The 19,293-nt window shown below is 42.2% G+C and overlaps 1 protein-coding gene across 11 annotated transcripts in view; it reads left to right on the plus strand.

Annotated features, from left to right (window-relative positions):
• Hecw1 (HECT, C2 and WW domain containing E3 ubiquitin protein ligase 1) overlaps nucleotides 1–19,293 on the plus strand; it is a 237,636-nt gene that overhangs the window by 41,688 nt on the left and 176,655 nt on the right. The gene's annotated exons all lie outside the window — the stretch shown is intronic.

The raw sequence follows: 19,293 nt of genomic DNA on the forward strand, positions 1-19,293 counted from the left end.
GGTCCTCTCAGAAGGCCTAGGTGCCAGGTAAAATCCCCAGTGTCAGATATGGGATGCTTTCCCTCAAGCTGTTAGTTATTGTGTCCCTGAGAATCCTCATGCAATACATGTTATTGCCATTACTCTTAGTTACTCATAAGAACTTGGTGGCAAGACCTTATTATTAAGTAAATCTTATGTTTCAGTCATTGAACTATGTAATGGTGTTGTGAAAAATAATATTTTGAGACAGTGTTACATATTTCCTTTTTGCATGAATTGAGATGAAGATGTCAAAAGGTGCACGTTGTGGAGACCCAGAGGTACTTGGAATCAAGAGGGGATGAGACTACAATGGTATGGGCAGCCAGGTGCCTGCACAGTGTGCCCGCTAGCAAGGATAGACATGCTGCTGCCTCCTTTGCTTGTGAGGGGCCAGCAGCCTGCACACAGCCCTTGATATCAGAGTCAAACTGGATCAGACTTGGGTGCGGGCTGTTCTTTCCACAGCCAGAAAAGCAGTGTCAAGTGCAGAGCTGCCTAGAAGCAGTTACTACTCTGAGCATTGTCTTGTGCCCTGCAGGTCCTCGCAGTCTGACCCTATCTGTCAGGGAGTACATGAAGAGTGAAGGGCTGTGGTTGAAAGCAGGAGCATGTTGTCATTGGGTTGAGTCAGGGAATTCGCCCTTGTCTTTTATTTTTTTTAATAACTGCTTGATGGCTTCAGAACCTTTGAACTTTTGGAGAAATGCCAAAAGTTACGTCAACTTACAGTTTGGTTTCAAGGGCTTCTCAGTCAATTAATAAGGGGGAAAAGGAAATAAGTAAAATGTATTTTAACTTTTTATTAACAAACTTCAACAATGCATTCTTTGAAGTTTTATAGTGTTGTTGTACATATAATAATCTTCCTTCTCATCTATAACTTGGATATTCACAGCTGGGGATTCTCAAAATACATTGGTGGCTCATGAACATGAAATTTCTAATTTTAACGTTTTATACATGAGTTTTGTTAAAATATACATATATACATACATATACATACATACATAATGATGTTGGGAAATTAGGGAAAAGCAAATGAGAAACTTTTAGTGTGTGTGTGTGTGTGTGTGAGAGAGAGAGAGAGAGAGAGAGAGAGAGAGAGAGAGAGAGAGAGAGAGAGAGAGAGAGAGAAAGGACTGTCAGGGTTACTAAGGACAACTCAAACTGTAATGGTACAAAATATGTCAACTTCAGATTGCTTTGGGAACATTCAAGATACATTCAAGTGCATCTTTCTGTATTTGAAAAGAACATATCCATCTTCCATAGAGAACTTTTAATTGATCTGAGGCTTTTTGTCTAGAGACAGGAATCATGAAACTACTCTAATCATTTAGTTTTTGATAATCATTTCCTCACTAGTCATTCATATCAGCAGTCACGTACTCCTGCTCAATATTGCTCAATGAGCTCAATATCAAGACAAACAAAGCAAAATAATAATTCCTTTCTGTTTTTTTATATCATATGAGTTGCCTATAGGTGTTAAGTTTCTGTGTCTCAAACCAGGCTTATAAGGGGGATTTCTTTTTAATCCCTTGCTCATTCATCTAGATCAGTGGTTCTCAACCCGAAGACCATGACCCCTTTAGTCAGTAAACGACCCTTTCACAGTGGTAGCCTAAGACCATCAGAAAACACAAATATTTATATTACGATTCATAACACTAGCAATCTTACAATTATGAAGTAGCAATGAAAATAATTTTATAGTTGGGGGTCACCACAACATGAGGAACTGTGCTAAAGGATCACAGCATTCCAAAGGCTGAGAACCACTACACTAGATAATCTGTCAGTCAAGCAATGTTCATGAGCAGTCCCTTGGTTCAAGCAAGTGAGAGTGACTGACTCACAAGGACGCTCACATGCAGAGGTAAAAACCTTTCAGGCTGGTAAAGATCAAGAAGAAATGAACCAGAAACTGTCTGTGATACTATCTAGAACACTATCTGTAACACTATCTAGAATCCAGAAGCATTCAGCCGAAGTGCAGGGGAGGAATGGATGGGAGGAAAGACTTGCCCCTAACCTGCTCTCATACTATTGATATTTTAGAAAGGATGGCAATTATTCACATTAGAAGTAAAAGTTTGGGACTGGAGAGATGGCTTAGTGGTTAAGAGCATGGGCTTCTCTCCCAGAGGTTCTGGGTTCAATTCCAGTATCCACATGGAGCTCACAACTATCTATAACTAGTCTCATAGGATTTGATGTCCTCTGTGGTGTATAGACATACATGAGAAAAAAATACCCATATACTATGCCTGTGTGTGAGTGTGTGTGTGAGAGTGCGTGCATGTGTGTGTGCATGCGTGTGTGTATGTGTGTGTGTGTGTGTGTGTGTGTATAAAAGAAGAAAAGTGGAAGTTCCCTGCTATGGTTTAGATGTGGTTTGTGTATGTTCCTGGGAGGTTGGGTCTAGAACTGATGAAGTGGGAGACAGTGAGACTGAAACAAAGCAACCAACCCACCTGGACAGCAGCTTCAGAAAGGATCAAAGTGATTCTCATGGAGCCATGGTTCTCACTCAAGGGCGGATATCAAAGTGCAGGACTACCTGTCCTTGGCTTCTATCTTCATCCTTCCACTGGGATCTTTACCTTCTGCATAAACACTCCCTGTGATGCCTTTCCCATGAAGTCTCTGGGAGCCAAGCCTATACTGGTGCCATGCTCTCACCGCTCCAGAACTATGAGTTAAATAGATTGTCTTTCTTTATGTACTATCTGTCCACGGGTTTTTCTTTGCAGAATCAAAAAGATTGGGCAAATACTTTGCCCTTTATAAAAGGAATGCTTTGCTTATTTTAAGTAACCGTCTACATTATACTCCAGATTACATTTGTTGCTTGATAGAGAGTATATAATGTATATAATGGAGATCACTGCCCATTGAAGAGCAATAAAAAATTAAGGGAATGACTGGAAAAGTCATTCTGTCCACGAGAAATAAAATAGCGATTCTTTTCAAATATATTAACAGTGTGTGTGTGTGTGTGTGTGTGTGTGTGTGTGTGTGTGTGTGTGTAAGGAGCTCTCACAGGTCTTGGAGAGAAGCTAGGAAATGCAGGAGCGAAGCAGGGTTTTGGCTGACCTAGTGAAAGAAGTAGGCATGGTGACCTCCTGGCCACAATGGGGCAGGCACCATCGTTGGCGCTCCTGAAAGAGGTTGCACAATCACTAAAGGGAGGGAGGCACAGGAAGCCAAAGAGGCTTTTAAAATGGACCCGTGCATGTTTATTTCTTGTGGGGTGGTTAATTTGTCTCCAGGGGAACCATGACAATTACCTTTGTTGCCCTCACATAACAGGAATTTGTTCTCACCAAGTTCTGAGTCCAAGAAGGTGATATCAAAGTATGTCAGGGCCCTGTTTCCTCCACAGGCTGCAGGAGAGACTTTTTCTTATCATTATATTTTACAGTTCTTGATTTGTGAGAGCAAAAGGAATTTCTGCGTACACCATTTTAGGACCTCTGTGTGTGTCTGTGCCCTCTCCTGTAGGAACACCAGTCACTGGTTGTGAGGTCCACTTGAAATTTAGGATGATTTGGGGTCTGCAATTCATCAGCTCTTGCAAAGACCCCACTTCCAAAAGGGCTTACATTTTTTGTGACCCATGGGTGTGAATCTGGAGATCACCATTTAACCCACTGCAAATGTAAGGTTGGCTGTGGCTTAGAAAAATCTCAGAACATCACAGGGCAATCTACAAGAAGAGGGAGGGAGTGCGTAGGATAAGGCAGTTTGGGACAGAGTTCAGAAAATGTGTGCTTGAGAAAATGTAAAAAGGAGTTGGATCTGTGAAGTAAAATCCTAACTCTTAGGAAATTTGCATTTTGAATATCTAGAATTTTTTAAACACTTAAGACCTAATTCAAATGCTACCCTTCAGCCCCTATAATGGCGAGCAAAGGGGTCTAAGCTAGCTCAACTTTTAAACAGTTTTCAGAGGCAGGTATGGCTATGATCACGCTATCCCCATTTTCAAGATGAAACAGTGAAGGTGTGGGGAGGCTAAGTGATTTGCTAATAAATGATCGTTAGACCTGGAGTTTGGTTCAGACAGCTCTGTATACTCCTGAGTGCTACATCTTACATTGCACGTTACACGCATCTTACTACTTCCACAGGCAAGATTACTTTCTCTGAACCCCCACGACATGTAATCTGTACTTCTCTTTTGGCTTTTCTAAATTTTCAACTAGTTTGTCTTTACAAAGTGATTTATATTCATGGCTTGAGGATTGCATTCTAACATATCAGAATGGTAAAATGCAACATTTAAGCAGGGCATAGAATTTACCTGTTTGCCTTTCTTACTTACAGAAAATATACCACGCTGATAATGAAACCAAAATAATTACTTGTGGGAGATGAAGGAGTGGTTGCTAGGAGGGCTGTAATTTTTTCCGGTGATGTTGAAATTGTTTTTCTAGAAGAATGTGCTCATGCATTACTTGTGTTTAATATTAATGAGGAAAGAAGTCCCATAATCTCCCCGGGTATAGTATTAGGTAATTACAAGGAATCATATGCTGTTTATTGTTACATATGTGGCCGTGAAAAGAGGACTTCAATTACCACCTCTGTCCTCACTCCACTGCACTTCGATGATTAATGAGATGGGATCCTAAAGTAAGGGACACACCAGGCTTTAGGTAAAATATGTATTTCTCTGAAGTGCTGTTCGGGGGGAGGGGAGGCGGTACACTTCTTTGTCTTGTGAGCTGAGCTGTGCACTTTGAGTGTGAAGCAACACCCCTAATAGATCCAGTGGCATCCACTTCCCAGTTTCTAAGACATTGTCAGACTCCCTGGAAGACCACACACACACACACACACACACACACCCTTCTGGAGAAAACCACTAGTCTTGGGAAAACCAGAGGAAAAACTGAATCGTAGCAACTCCAATAGTCTACCCCAGTGAAAGGCTAAAGAATGGAGTAAATTAACACACAATTAGTTTTCTCTTATTCCAAATGGCCATTGCTATACATTATTGGAGGAAATAAGATTTTATTGCTTTTTGTCTTTGAAGCTTACACCTTTACATTTCTCAATAGGATGAATCTTCCCCAACCACAGATGAACTGAACTCCCCACCTCACAAGGCTGCATCAGTTTCGATTCTGGAGGGTGACTTAGAACCATGGAGTAGAGAAAGGAAGAGGCCATTTTCATGTGCTGACCGCCATGTTATTATCAGTGTGGTGGGACACAAAGCCACTCTAATAGATGTTTGCCTTCTGATCATATAAGTGTGAGGACTGTTGTTTGTAACATACTAAAGAGAGGGTCACCACTTTAGACTCCACATACAAGTAGATCCTTCAGGAAGAATATACCTACAAGCTTCCAAAATGATGAGAAAATACTTAGAGTTATCAAGGCTGCATTTTAAAGAGCCACATCAAACTATCATCATGTCTTTGTGATGGAAATACTCAAAACCTTCTTTACTAGTTTTTAATTTTTTTTAACAAACCATATACTCAGTATTGTAATCATCTGTAGTTACTCAGAATGCAATACAACACCATAACACAATCTATTAAGTACTAAAAGATTATATGGTACCTCATAAATACATACAATCATCATTTGTGAATTAAAATTATTAAAAATAGGGGCTGGGGTATTCTATAGGTAAACACACTTGCTTGGCAGTCTCATAGAAGGCCGGCTATAGCTATGTGTGCCAATAATTCTAGCTGGAAGGCAAAGACAGGCAGATCCGAAGAGCTTGCTGGTCAGTCTAATGGAAACTAAGCTTCTGGCTCAAGGTGATAAAGTAAGAGAGTGATAGAGGAATTTGCATGAGGTCTTATTCTAGCCTCCTTGCATGCATACAAATATTTAACCACTCCACACTCGTGTATATACCACACCCAACCCAAATAGCAAACCTTTTCTTCCCACTCACAAAGTAACAAGACTAAAGGACCTTGTCAGTGGTGTTGCATATATAATTTGTCCAGAGAGGAAGTGCTTAGTGCATGAATTATACAGACCTGGAAGACAAGGTCAGAAAAACTGGATGGATTTTATAAAGGCCTATTATTAAGTACACGCCATTGGCCAGTGAGAGGTGAGAGGAGCTAGCTGGTTGTGTGACACTGGAGCCAGAGAAGATTCATAGACATTAATAAATGAGCATGTGAGAACAGGCAGGAAGCTGCACATAATATGTGCAAATGTCTTTTTGTGTATAGTAAGAAAGGAATGTATCATAGGCTAGCCATGGAGGGGAAAGAGCTATAAACCACTGCCCTTGGATTGAGACAAAGTGATAACTTGGTATCTGGTTCAGTTTTTTAGCTCCTTACAATCAATGGGGCCACACTATGAATGGTTGGAAAAAAGTGCACACGTGTGAAGCACCATTGTAATTTGTATATGAGTTTTTTTCTTTGCTTAGATCTTATGTGCAAAATGAAAAACCAAGTGTGAGCTCATAAAAAATTAACATGCCTGACTTTCTGATGTGGAATGAAGGTAACAACCGTATAGCCAAGAAATTCCACAACTGCTCTGAGTGACAAGAAATGCCATTTCAAAGTCACTAGCCTAATTATTTAATGTTGGGAAGAGAAACAAATTGATCCTGAAAATCCCCAAGTCCATCTCTAGGGCTCTTAGGTAAGATTAAGGTTTAAGTGGCGAGCCAAGGATGTGCACATCTGTGCATTCCCAGTCAAGGTGTGGTACTGCCCGCCACTGGTCCACCATTGCCTGAGCTTCATTCTCATCCTGAAAGGTAGTCTAGGAAATTGGTAGAATTGTTCAAAAGTCTCTGTCTGGGAAACAAGTTCCCACTCTGGCTGGTGCCCTTTCCTTCCCTGAGCTTGAGATTACTAGAGAAATTCCCATTTCTATGGTGTCCACTGTTTCAACAGCCTGAGAAATACAAGTGTCTATTTAGAATATCACTTATTTCAGGCTGGATATATGGGGGTTCAGGTTTCACAGAGATGTTTCCCAGAAAAGCCAAGTACCTCAGGAATAGAATATGGATGGGTCCAGGAAATGTCTATTTTGTTTTTGGTGTCAATGACATTCAAACATTTAGCAGATCTCTGGTCAGAAAAACAGAAATAAAGGAACCCAAGCTAACAAATAAGACCTGGTTAACAGGGTAGACCCACCAATTGCATTTTCACCATCGGGCTTTTTCTCACTAACCTGAGTTTGTTCATTGAACATATACACATAAAGCCACGTAAAGTTCATGTTTTTCAATTCAGCTATTTGTACCTGACCTCTGATATAACATGTGTCTTGAGATTTCCATTATTATATTAAAACATCATGAATAAAAGAAACTTAAGGACGAAAAGGTTCATTTCATCTTATAGCTCTCAGGTCACACTGATAGAATCGATGGCAGGAACTCAAACAGGGCAGGAACATGGAAGCAGGAGCTGATGCAGACCACGGAGGAATGTTATTTCTGGTTTGCTGTTCCCAAATTGTTCACCCTGCTTTCTTATGGCACTCAGGGCCACCAGGTCTGGAGTAGCACCACCCACAATGGTCTAGGTCCTCCCACGTCCATCACTGATTAAGGGAACGCACCAAGGGCTTGCCACAGTCCAATCTGGTAGGGGTATTTTCTCAGTGGAGGTTCCCAATTCCCAAATGTTACTAGCTTGTGTCAAGTTAACATAAAAGTAGCCAGTACAGCATGTAATTAAGATGGAAGAAAATAAACAATTCAAGGAGATAAAAGATCAGAACCATTTCTGTCCTATCTCCCTTTCCTGGCTCTCAGATTCTCTTAATTGGCATAGATCCCTCAGGGAACACATGTGACAATTAGAACTCTGCCCTAATTATCAGAGACTCTCAGGAATACTTGGTTTTGGAAACACTCTTCTTTTCACGTAATCCTTGGGCAAGACAATGGAGAGACTTCTGTATGCCGGGAAAGAGATGTGTCTTCAATACACCACAAGCAGGCACGATTGGAAAACTACAGACAAGCAGGCTGTCTCATGTCTCACTGAGTGATTGAATTTGCCTTTGTTGTATATTTCTGGGCCTTTAATCATGATTTCCAGCTCCAAGTCTCTCCAAACAATGGTCTCATAGTATATCCAGTGAAGCAGCAGAGCTCAGACATCCCACCTCTGGAAACCATAGAGGCTCAGGTTCTTTGTTTCATGCATGGTGGGCTCTCTAGGGAGAAATAAAAAGAGAGAGCTAAGCCTAGCTTTTAGATGTGACTACTTGGTAACAGCTGAGGCACCTGGGAATTAATCTCCAGTGCTGAGAAGTGAGGCATCTCATAAGGGCACTGTGTCTAATGAAGAATGAGGTAAATATTGGGACCCAAGGAGAGAGATCAAAAGGATTCACCCTTAGAATATGGGTGGGGTAGACAGAGCAGAGGAGCCTTATGTCACAGGAATCCAGAAATGCCATCTTTTCTTATGCTTCATTCAGGAAAGACTAAAAGGATGTGTTGAACGGCTTTCTGTCAACTAGACCAAAACTAAACTCCTTTTAGAAGAGAGGCCCTCAATTGAGAGAATGACCCCAGCAGATTGGTCTGTGGGTGAGACTGTGGTGCATTTGCTTGATTGATGATTGATGTATAGGGCCCAGCTCACTATGAGCTGTCCCACCCCTGGGCTGGTGGCACTGGATGCTACAATAAAACAGGCTAAGCAAGTCCCAAGGAGGAAGCTAGTAAGAAGCCCTCCCTCACAGCCTCTGCTTCCGTTCCTGTCTCCAGACACCCACCTTGAGTTCCTGCCTTGATTTTCCTGGATGATGTACAAGCTGTAAGATGGGATAAACCCTTTCCTCCCCAAGCCACTTTTGGTCATTGTGTTTTATCACAGCAGTGAAAATCTTAGCTAAGACAAAGGGGAAGGGAGAGAAGAAAATTAAATGGACACTTTGCGTGGCTGATCAGAACAGAGAAGCTTTCTGTGTCCTGGAAAGGAAAGGTTAGTTTACTGAGGGACAGTCACACAGAGGTTTTGAAGACGGGTTGTTTGGGACCGGGTGCATTGCACTGGGCTGTCTGTCTTTTTATTCCCTAGGCACACAGTGACCATATGTTGCCACCAGTTGAAGTTCATTGCTCATCATGTGTCAGAAAACTCTTGACAATTTCACTTGCCCAGGGAACCAACTACTAACCAATAACCTAGATGTCCATTATTTTAAATAAATTCTGGAAGGTCTTACTGATTTATATTAAAATCATATATCTTAATGTATATTAAATTTATATTTAAAGTATATTATAACTATAAAATATTAATATATAGATTAAAATTGTAATTACCTAGGGTGGGCCCTCAGTACCTGATGAAGCCCTAGTTTCTGAAACATCAACCTTGCTTCAGGACCCAATTGAAGACTCCTTATAAGGGAGTGTATACTTGTATTACCCTTAAATTTATGTCAATAAACCAAGATTTATACCAATGCAAATTATTCATATCTATATCAAAGTTGTAAGAGGATTGATACTTTTTTTCTTTAATGGAATTTTAGTGAGGGTTTCGGGTTCTTTTGAGAGAACGCCATTGTCTTTGTGAACAGATATTGTCCAGGAGTCACTATACCTCTTTCTGGTCCTTTCTTCTAGTATCTTCTGGCTTGACTCACCAAGTTTAGTTGTTCTACCTTGAGTAAGCTCTAGTCATCCAAAGGTTGGGGCAAGGAGTCCGTGGGAAGCTGGGTGTGTGGCCAGGAGCCATGCTATCTCAGGGAAGGGAAGGGATGCCCACGAGGAAACAGATGGGCCTGGTAGCAAGGCAAAGGGGATTGATTACTGCCAGGGCACTACAGGCCTTTGGAGCTGGGTGGTGTGGACCTAGCTGGCAGCATGGGAGAGGAACGTCCCAGAGAAGCAAGTGCTGCCTGATGGGCTGGCAAAAGGGAGCCCCACGGGAGTCTGGCAGGCTTCGTGGCTAGGAAAGGGGAGACCCAAAAGAGTCAAGAAGTCTTGGGATTGAAAGGAACAGCCCTTCCTGGAGGTTTAGGAAAAGGGAAGCCCAGGAGGGTCCCACAGGACCTGGGCAGGTTTGGTGTTGCAGAGAAGGGGAGTCCCACATGAGACAGGTGGACGTGATAGCTTGGGAAAGAGAGGATCACCGCGCATTCCCAAGAATTTCCCCTTTAACAAACTCCCTGAATATTCTTTCCTATGCATTAAAGTGCAAGAAGCAGAACGCTATAGTCACAGGCTTGAAATTTATCTGAAATGATAGGCAAATGATTTTACGATTCATAGATGACCACTATGTCCCATATCAATATAAATATTCTCAACCATTTATTACCCCAGAAAATAAGTATAAGCCTTGGACCTTGAAAGATCAGTACTGTTTGCTCACACGCCCGGGCCTGAGTGACTCAGCTTATGAAAGGGTGACTAGGCAATCTTCAGAAGGGCTTAATTTTGGATCCATGTGTGATGATGTTTCAGAAGTTATTTTAGTGTTACACCAGTATTATGTACCTCACTGAGATTTTTGCTGTGTTCCCCACTATCTAATGACCCACATCGTGGAACCTTGATATCAGAAACAATATGGGTCCTTCATCACATTTTCAACCTATCACCCACAGTCATCTTGTTTTGTACTCATTTTCCAGCTGGGGTGAGCCGGGGTGAGCCGGGACGACCCCCTTGACATTCATCCATTTTGTTTAAAAAGGAATCCAGACTTAGGCAAGCCTGCGCCTAGCCCTGACTCTGATACTTGTTTGCTATTCATCTTTAGACAGGGGATTGAATCATCCTGAGCCTTGATTTCATCTGTAATGACACAGCACCTACTCCAGAACGGTTTATGTGCTTTTAGTGAGTCATGATGCACTTGAAACACAGCACAGTTCTCACCTAGTAAAGAACTCGTAGCGTTTTGAAGACACCGTGTGCCTCCTGCAGCAGGGTTCCCCCTTTCTCTGTAAGTTACAAATCTACTTGTCTTCTTCTTGCTGTCTACTCCCCTCTATGGTGCAAACTCTCTTCTGAACACTGGTCACATTAAATGTTTATCTGTCTATCATGCTTAGCTTGATTTATGTTGAACGTTTCTAAAGGACCCTGTTTTTATCTTCCTTTCCCCTCTGGGCAGAGTTATCAAATTATTCCACTGATATGGCAAAAAGTTACTTTAAATGCCCTTCACAATAGAGGAGTGTTTAGTGTGTGAATTTTTTTATGTCACTCGGGAATCCAGTAGACTAAATAAGGTGCTCTATAAGATTAAACAAAGTAACAAATGATAGTCCTCCACACAGCCTACTGTATGTGTGACAGCTGACACTTACTGAGTTAGCTGATGCTCACTGTCGCTGTGTGAAATGCTGTTTCCCCTAGTTCTCACTCTAGCAATTGGATTCGGACTCTCCTTTTCTTCCTTCCTTCCTTCCTTCCTTCCTTCCTTCCTTCCTTCCTTCCTTCCTTCCTGCTTTCTTTCTTTCTTTCTTTTTTCCTTTCTTCTTTATTTTTGTTTTTTTCTTTGTTTAGCTTTTTTTTTTTTTAAAGAAGATCTCTGCCCTAGGTTGTCTCTGAACTCCCTGTGCAGCTAAGGTTGGCTTTGAACTTCCAATCCTCCCGCCTGTCTTCCCAGGGCTAGAATTGGAGGCACACATCACTACATCCAGTTAGCATAGTGCCTGGGATTGAACCCAAGGCAAAACCCCTAGTCCATAGATTTGGATCTTCTTGTACCTTGTCCTCACTTAAAGAAAGCAAGCAAGGGCTATATGTGGCTGAGGTGCCACGATTCTCAGTGCACAGCCCCGAGGTGTTGAGCTTTGAACTGTGGCATTGGTGCACCCTTGGTCTTTCTACTCTGGCTTTCAAGTCTTAGAAATGTATTTTTACATGGTCCCTCTTTAGAGGCTACTTAATACAATGGAAGAAGTCACGTGGGAGAGCAACATTTTCAAAACTCTTCCTGAAAATGTCTTTCTTAGGAAGGTTGGAACCTGATTCAAATGCACAAAACCCCCCAAAATAATGTCCTGATAAAACGTTTTGTAGACTATCGGCCATTTTTAGAAGTGCCAGGTCTCTCATGTGATCACCAGGACGGGAAGATGTTTTCTCTATAGCAATGAGAAAACATCAAAGTTGTTGACATGGGGGAGGAAGGAGAGAGGGAGCGGGATGTTTTCTCTATAGCAATGAGAAAACATCAAAGTTGTTGACATAGGGGAGGGAGGAGAGAGGGAGCGGTGAGGGAGGGAGAGAGAGAGAGAAAGGGAGAAAGGAGAGATTCTTGTTTTCCATGGGAAATTATAAATGGAAACAGCCATCCTAGGACACTGGGGGTGGAGTGGCTGACAGCTGTGCCCAAGGGCTCCAGCTGGAATGGAACTGTGCTTTTAGTGCAGAATCAAAGATGAGGCTGAAGGAACCACACTGAAATTGTGATAGAATGAATGCTCTTACTCCGATCTGAGAAACTGGGAGTTGAAATGCGGGCACCACCCTCGCTTGAGTTGCATGGCGCTTTAATAGCGCTGTATTGTGTCTAAGAGGAAGGTGTGGCGTTAAAATGATCAATATGCATTTTTAGTGCTCTTAGGCCTTTACTGTGGTTAGGCCCACCCATGAAAAGGAAGGCCAGAGGTTGGTTGGGGAGTTTTGTATATGCAGGATTTTCTTCCCTGGAAGAACAAATAATTCCAAAACTCAAATTTTCTGCTTTCATTTTAAGAAACAAATGTGGTGGTTTAAATGAGAGATATTCCCCCCATTGGCTCAGGCATTGGAACAGGTGATCCCCACTTGCGGGCTCTCTTTGGAGAATTTTAAGAGATGTGGCTTTGCTGAAGGAAGTGTATCACTTTGAGGACATCCAGTCCCACCCTATCTCTGCCTCATGCTGACAGTCAATAGTGTGAGCTTTCACCCCCCTACTCTAGCTGCCTGCTTCCGGCTACTATGCTGTCCTGCTGTGCACTCTGAACTCCCGGAACCATAAGTCAAAACAAACTCTTCTATATGTTGCCCTGGTTGTGATATTCTATCACAGTAACTAAAGAGAAATTGATATCAGGGAGTGGACTCTTGTCACAGAGAATCTGATCATGTTGCTTTGTGCGGGAATGGGGAAGATTTTTGAATTTGGGCCTAAGAAAGCAGTTGGATGCTGGAAGTAGAACATAAAGGGCTATTCTAGTTGGAGCTTGGCCCATAGTAGGGCCAAGAGCGATTCGGGCAATGCAGGGATCTCAGAGAGAAAAACATATGAGATGTTGACTACAGGCCATACCTTTCTGGTGATATTTTGATAAAGAATCCAGCTTCTTTATGCCCATCCACTAAGAAGATGCCTGAGGCTAAGTTTAAAAGCAATGGGCAGAGGACGTGTCAAGACTGCATAACATTGAGTGTGTAGCATGATTGTTATTAATGATGCTTATCCTTTCTCATTTAAACCACTGCAATTTGGTTTCTTAAAATGAAAGCAAAAGTTTTGCATTTGGATTTATTTGGCTCTCAGGAAAAAAAAAACACATATATAATGAATGAAAAAAAAAAGAAATAAAAAACAATATGTCTGGTCCTGGGTTTCTGCACCAGATGAATGATAAAAAGGAAAGGACTTGACTGCTCCTGGGTGTAGTAGAGGAGACAGTTTCTTGTAGATAAAAGGAAGAGCATAGCCAGAGGCAGGGACATCTGGGAAAGCCCAGAGTGGACACGACACTAAGCCACATGAGGAGAGGTGGGGAGGGCAGAGCCAGGCCAAGAGGGTAAAGAGTAGACAAAAGAGACAGATAACCAAAATGATTGGTTTATATAGGAAAGGGCAGCTAGGGGAAGGGCAGCCCAGCCTCCAGGGTGGAGGAGTTTAGGGCAGGGGGCTGGGTATACCAGCCATAACCTGTCACGGGTAGAGACTGAGGGATGCTGGGAGAACCCCATGCTTAGGTCCATTTTGATATGTTAAATAGGCACCTCAGTCGTTTGTCCCAGATTTGAGACCTAACAAACAAAAAGTCCTTCAAACACTGAAAAAGAACAAAAATAAATACAAAATGTACAGACTGGAGGGAAAATGATCACTGGTAAGCTTAATGTTTCAGGAAAGGCCTGTGCTGGGAGAGAGGCTATAGTATCTGGCACTGTTCCTGCCTCTGAGAAGAGGCCTTCTTTGTGCTGGAGCCATATAAATGCTGCCTGGAGGCCAAGGCTCCACCCAGCTCAGCCTAGGGCTTGTGAAAGAGAGCCTAGAGGATTTCCAGAAGGCAACCGCTAAGGTCACTGCAAATGTGACCCTGGGCAGTCAGGGGGTGTCCCAAGCTATTATAACACTGGCGGCAGTGTCGTCCATACAGCTGTGGCTTTAGAGGCATGGAAGATGCAAGAATGACGGCGTTGTGGAGTCTTTGTAGTTTCAGAACCACTGAGGCCTGGCAGGATATGGTGGGTAGATCCTTAAAGGAAGGCTCAAGTCCCTGAGAGGCTACAGCTGTGAACTTAAAGCCTGGGTGTGGGGAGACGGGAAGATGCTGGGGATGTGAGAACCGTGGGATGTCTGCCAAGATCTGGATGCAGATAGCAGGACTGGTCCAAGAAAAATATGTGTTTTGCAGGCAGTCAAGGCAGTGGGACGCTAATGCCTTTGATCGGAGCATGGCCTACAGGTTTAGCTTTTGCCCTGCTGGGGTCTGCTCTTCCTTTGGTCCAGTGTTTCCTCCCAGTGCCCCTACCCTTTTTTAGAATGGTAATATACACATCTTGATGCATAATTTTGTCAAAGTATGTAATTTTTTCTTTTCATTGTACAGGGGTTACAATGAAGATATTGCCTTGAGCCTCAGAAAAGACCTGGACTGTTGTCAAGGGTTTTCTGTCCTGCCTGGTTCCACAATCGTTAAGTCCCAAAAAGATCACTCAGAGGTCTACATTATTTATAAAGTGATTGGCCCATTAGCTCAGGCTTCGTATTAACTCTTGTAATGTATATTAGCCCATTATTCTTGTCTATGTTAGCCATAGGGCTCAGTATCTTTTTCAGAGAGGCAGGTCACATCTTGCTTCTTCTGTGGTCGGGTTAGGACTGCAGAGGGAGCTTCCAGCTTCCCAGAATTCTCCTGCTCTAATTGACCCACCTCTACTTCCTGTCTGGTTGTCCGGCCTATACTTCCTGCCTGATTACTGGACAATCAGGGTTTATTTAAAACATAATTGACAGAATATAGACAATTGTCCTGCACTACTGGACTTTGAACTTCATGGGAGAGGGTAGAGGGGGAAAGGTGAGGAAGCGAGGGGAGCAGAGAAAAATGTATACTCATTAAAAACTTTTTAAAAAGATTAAAAATAAAAACAAAAAAGAAAGAAGAAGGAAAAAACTGTTAAACACAATGGGGACTTCTGGAGTTGGGTTGAGTGCATTTTGTATTATTATATTCCTATGAGCCTATGGGGGCCAGGAAGAAGAACATGATGACTTAAATGAGAAAGGTTGCCAATAAGATCAGATGTCTGAACACTAGATCCCCTCTTGGTTGTGCTCTTTGGGGGAGTTTTAGGAGGGGTGGCCTTGCTAGAGAAAGTCCATTACTTGTGGGCAGGCTTTGAGAGTAAGTCCCTTGTTTTCAGTTCACTCTTTGGACTTCATGTTTGTAGCTAATGATGTGACCTCACTATTTCCTCTCCACCTGTCTGCTGTCATGGACTCTAACACTCTGAGACTCTTATAATGGGTGTTGTGGTAATGCTATTTTATCACTGCAACAAAAAGTAACTAGCGCAACAATTAATACCACAGAGGATGTTTTCAATACATTTGCATCATAAATTGTATCATTAGACAGGGCAGCATAGTCTATGACCACCTGCATTTGCACCTTGGACAAGTTAGATAATACCTAAGTTTTCCCAAACAAGAGTCCTTGCCTAAGGGGCATGTAAAAGAACCTAACACAAAACTAATCATGCCCCCCAAAAAGAACTGACACAAAATTAATCACCCCCCCCAAAAAAAGAACTGTTTTATTTCTCACCCTTTTAATCAATCATGGTACAATGTTAGTTATACAAGGAGGCATTTTTATGGGTAAAAGTAATAGAGACTCAATTCAATAAACAGACACTTTTATCTTTTTGTCCTTATCCACACAAGATAAAATAATCAGATATAGGGCTGGAGAGGTGGCTCAGAGGTTAAGAGCACGGACTGCTCTCCTGGAGGTCCTGAGTTCAATTCCCAGCAACCACATGGTGGCTCACAACCATCTGTAATGAGTTCTCTGTGCCCTCTTCTGGTTTGCAGGCATACAAGGAGGCTGAACACTGTGTACATAATAAATAAATAAATCTTTAAAAAAATCAGATATATTCCGTAACTTTAGCTCTGACTTCCTTGGGGTCTCTAAAGGGTAAAGGACCCCCACAGCTGTAGGAGCTACTATCCATTACCCTACCACTCCTGTAGTTAGGGTTCTCGCTGAAAAAGTCTGAGAGCATTGCTGTATGTATCATAGCTTGGCTTGTGTTACCGTATGAGCCTGCAGAATATCAAGGCTTGCTCATGGTGACTCTCACTGCACAGTGGCTTCTGGGACAGGTGGATACTGCTTTACTCCTGTTTCCATCCCTTGAATGGTGAGGGCTGTGTGAAAGACTCAATGGCTCTACGTATCCAGGTCTACCTATGTGTACTTACACTAAACAATTTTTGCATATCTTCATTGTACACCCTGCATCTTAAGCTGTAAGTCATGCAGACTTTCCTCGTTCCCAAGCCTTCCCAGGGCACCTACACAGCAGTCCAGCAGCACAAGTACAGTGGAATTATGACACAGAAGCTCTCACGACATCTTGGCTTAAATTTAGTTCTTGGGCTAATGCGGAGTGTCTGCTAGACTCGGCACCTTGTGAGAACAGGTGCTGATCAGTGAGGACAAAGAGGCAACAAGCAGCCATTTGTCCAGGTGCTCACTTACCCTTTCTAAAATTAGTTCCTTGAGAATTTTAGAAAGTGAGTCTGACCACATTCACCTCTTCCCTCAACTCCACCAAACTCTGCGTCCTGGTTTTGTGTTTCACTCATCAACCCCAATTTTTAGCTCCTGCGTGTTTATAGATGTAGGAACTTCCACTACAGCATGGTCAGCTTATGTACTAATCATTTGGTAGTCATCTAGTCTGTTTCTTTATCCTTGCTATTGTAAATAGAACAGGAATGAACATGGATGATTGGGTATTTCTATAGTAGGATATTTATCTTTTGTTTGTAAGTCCAAAAATTGTATAACTGCATCATATGGTAGACCTATTTTTAGTTTTTTGAGGAATGTCCGACCAATTCATTGTGGATGCACCAGTTTGTACGTCAACAAGCAGAAAATAAACCACAACTGGCCTGTAAGCCCAGGGCTGGGGAAGGTGAAGACAGCATGGTCTCTGGGGCTGGCTACTCAGGCAGCCTAGTCACCACATACACACAGACAGTTCCAAGTCAATTGAGTGTCCTCTGTGCCAAGGTGGGTGAGAGGGATACGGGAGGGCACTCAGTGTCTTCCTCAGACCTCCTCCATGTGTACACAGGTGCAGTGCCCCTCCTGTACATATGACACACCATACACAAATTTCTCATACTTCTTTAAATTTCAAAAACAATTGTACTTTAAAAATTGACATTAAAACTTCTCTTTGTATGTTTAACTGCAAAAACTCTTATCTTTGTTGACTTAAATATGTATGTTTTGTAATAAAATTTCTGTTTTGTTTTGAGAAATAGTCTCCCTGCATAGCCCAGGCTGACTTCTACCTTGTGAGATCCTCCTGCTTCAGCATCTCTAGTGCTAGGATTATAGGTATGTGTTATCACACCCAGCTATGTTAAATTTTAATTAAAAATAAACTCAATAAAATTAATATAATTGTTAGTCACCATCATCAGTTTATAAAATGCACGTAAAGATTTTCTTTGATAGTTGGAAATATCTATTATTCCTTTCCTTTAGGATTTACATTCCTACTTTGTCAACCCTACTTAATTTATACTAATATAATAGATATATGTGCTCAGACATATTATTAAGCACTATGTCGTACTTCTCTGTATCAAATGGTCATAAGCATTGTTACATTTTTATGTTACAGCCCCTTAGCTATTACAAGATATGTGTTGTTACATGGGGTAGGTCTAACCATCATAAAGTATTTCTTAATCATTATATTTAGATGTATATTGCTGAAAAAAGCACAAACTATATTAGAAGTTAATTCTTTTTCTTATTTTAGTTTAAAGTCGTAATGACAAATGAAATTTTGTTTAGTAAAAATGCTCATTGCAGGACATGGTCAAGCATTTGAGTGGTAGAGGCAGGGGAGTACTAAAAGTTTGACGCCAGAATGCTGTTGTGGCTATTTATCTCAGGATATGAAAACTCCTTTCTTCTTGGAAGATTATTATTAGGTCTTTTACCTCTGTGTGATAGATAATCTTGGTTGTTAGCTTGACAGGCCCGGGAAGATTAACCCTCCGTTGAGGAATCGACTCCATCAGATCTGTCTGTGGATGTGTCTGCAGGTCATTTTCTTGATTTCTGATTGACGTAGGCAGGCCTAGCCCACTGCAGTAAATACGAAGAGGTGAGTGGGCCTGGGCTGTGTATGAAAGGAGAGTCTGATGTGAGTCTGCAAACGTCCTGCAAACCAGTACGGAGCACTACTCTGTAGTCCCTGCTTCAATTCCTGCCTCCAGGCTGCTTCCTTGCTTCCTCCAGTGACGGACTGTAAAGTAGAAGACGAAGTAAACCATTCCCCCCCTCCCGCCCCCCCCCCCGGTTGCTTTTGGTTACTGTTTTATCACAGCAACAGCAACACAAGCTAGAACGCCCTACACCCGAATAAGTAAATGTCTTTTTCAACAGTGAGCACTAAAGCAGCCAGTTCTCCTAGTCCACCACTGTAAGGGAAACAAACTTCTTTATGATAGGACATAGTTTCTAAACTGGAACTATAGGCGTCCACGTCAGGTTCCTAACTCAATTCCCCATAGGAACCAGGAGACGAGAAGGCCATCATCTCCCTGCACTCAGATCCCTCATCTTTCCAGAGGACACATCTGGGAGTAGATTTACATCTGGAGGGGGCAGGGGAAGGATGTGTAATTCTGAAGTTTCCAGAATGGATGTTCTGAGAAAACTGAGCTCAGGAGCCTGTCATATGGTCTCTTCTGGAACCAGCGATGAATTCTTTCCGCAGCCTTGCGTGTTCTGAGGTTTCTATGGGGGTTGGAGTCAAGGCTGGTGCTTGTT

The sequence above is a fragment of the Microtus pennsylvanicus genome, chromosome 4 (genome assembly GCF_037038515.1).
Source record: "Microtus pennsylvanicus isolate mMicPen1 chromosome 4, mMicPen1.hap1, whole genome shotgun sequence".
Taxonomy (NCBI): domain Eukaryota; kingdom Metazoa; phylum Chordata; class Mammalia; order Rodentia; family Cricetidae; genus Microtus; species Microtus pennsylvanicus.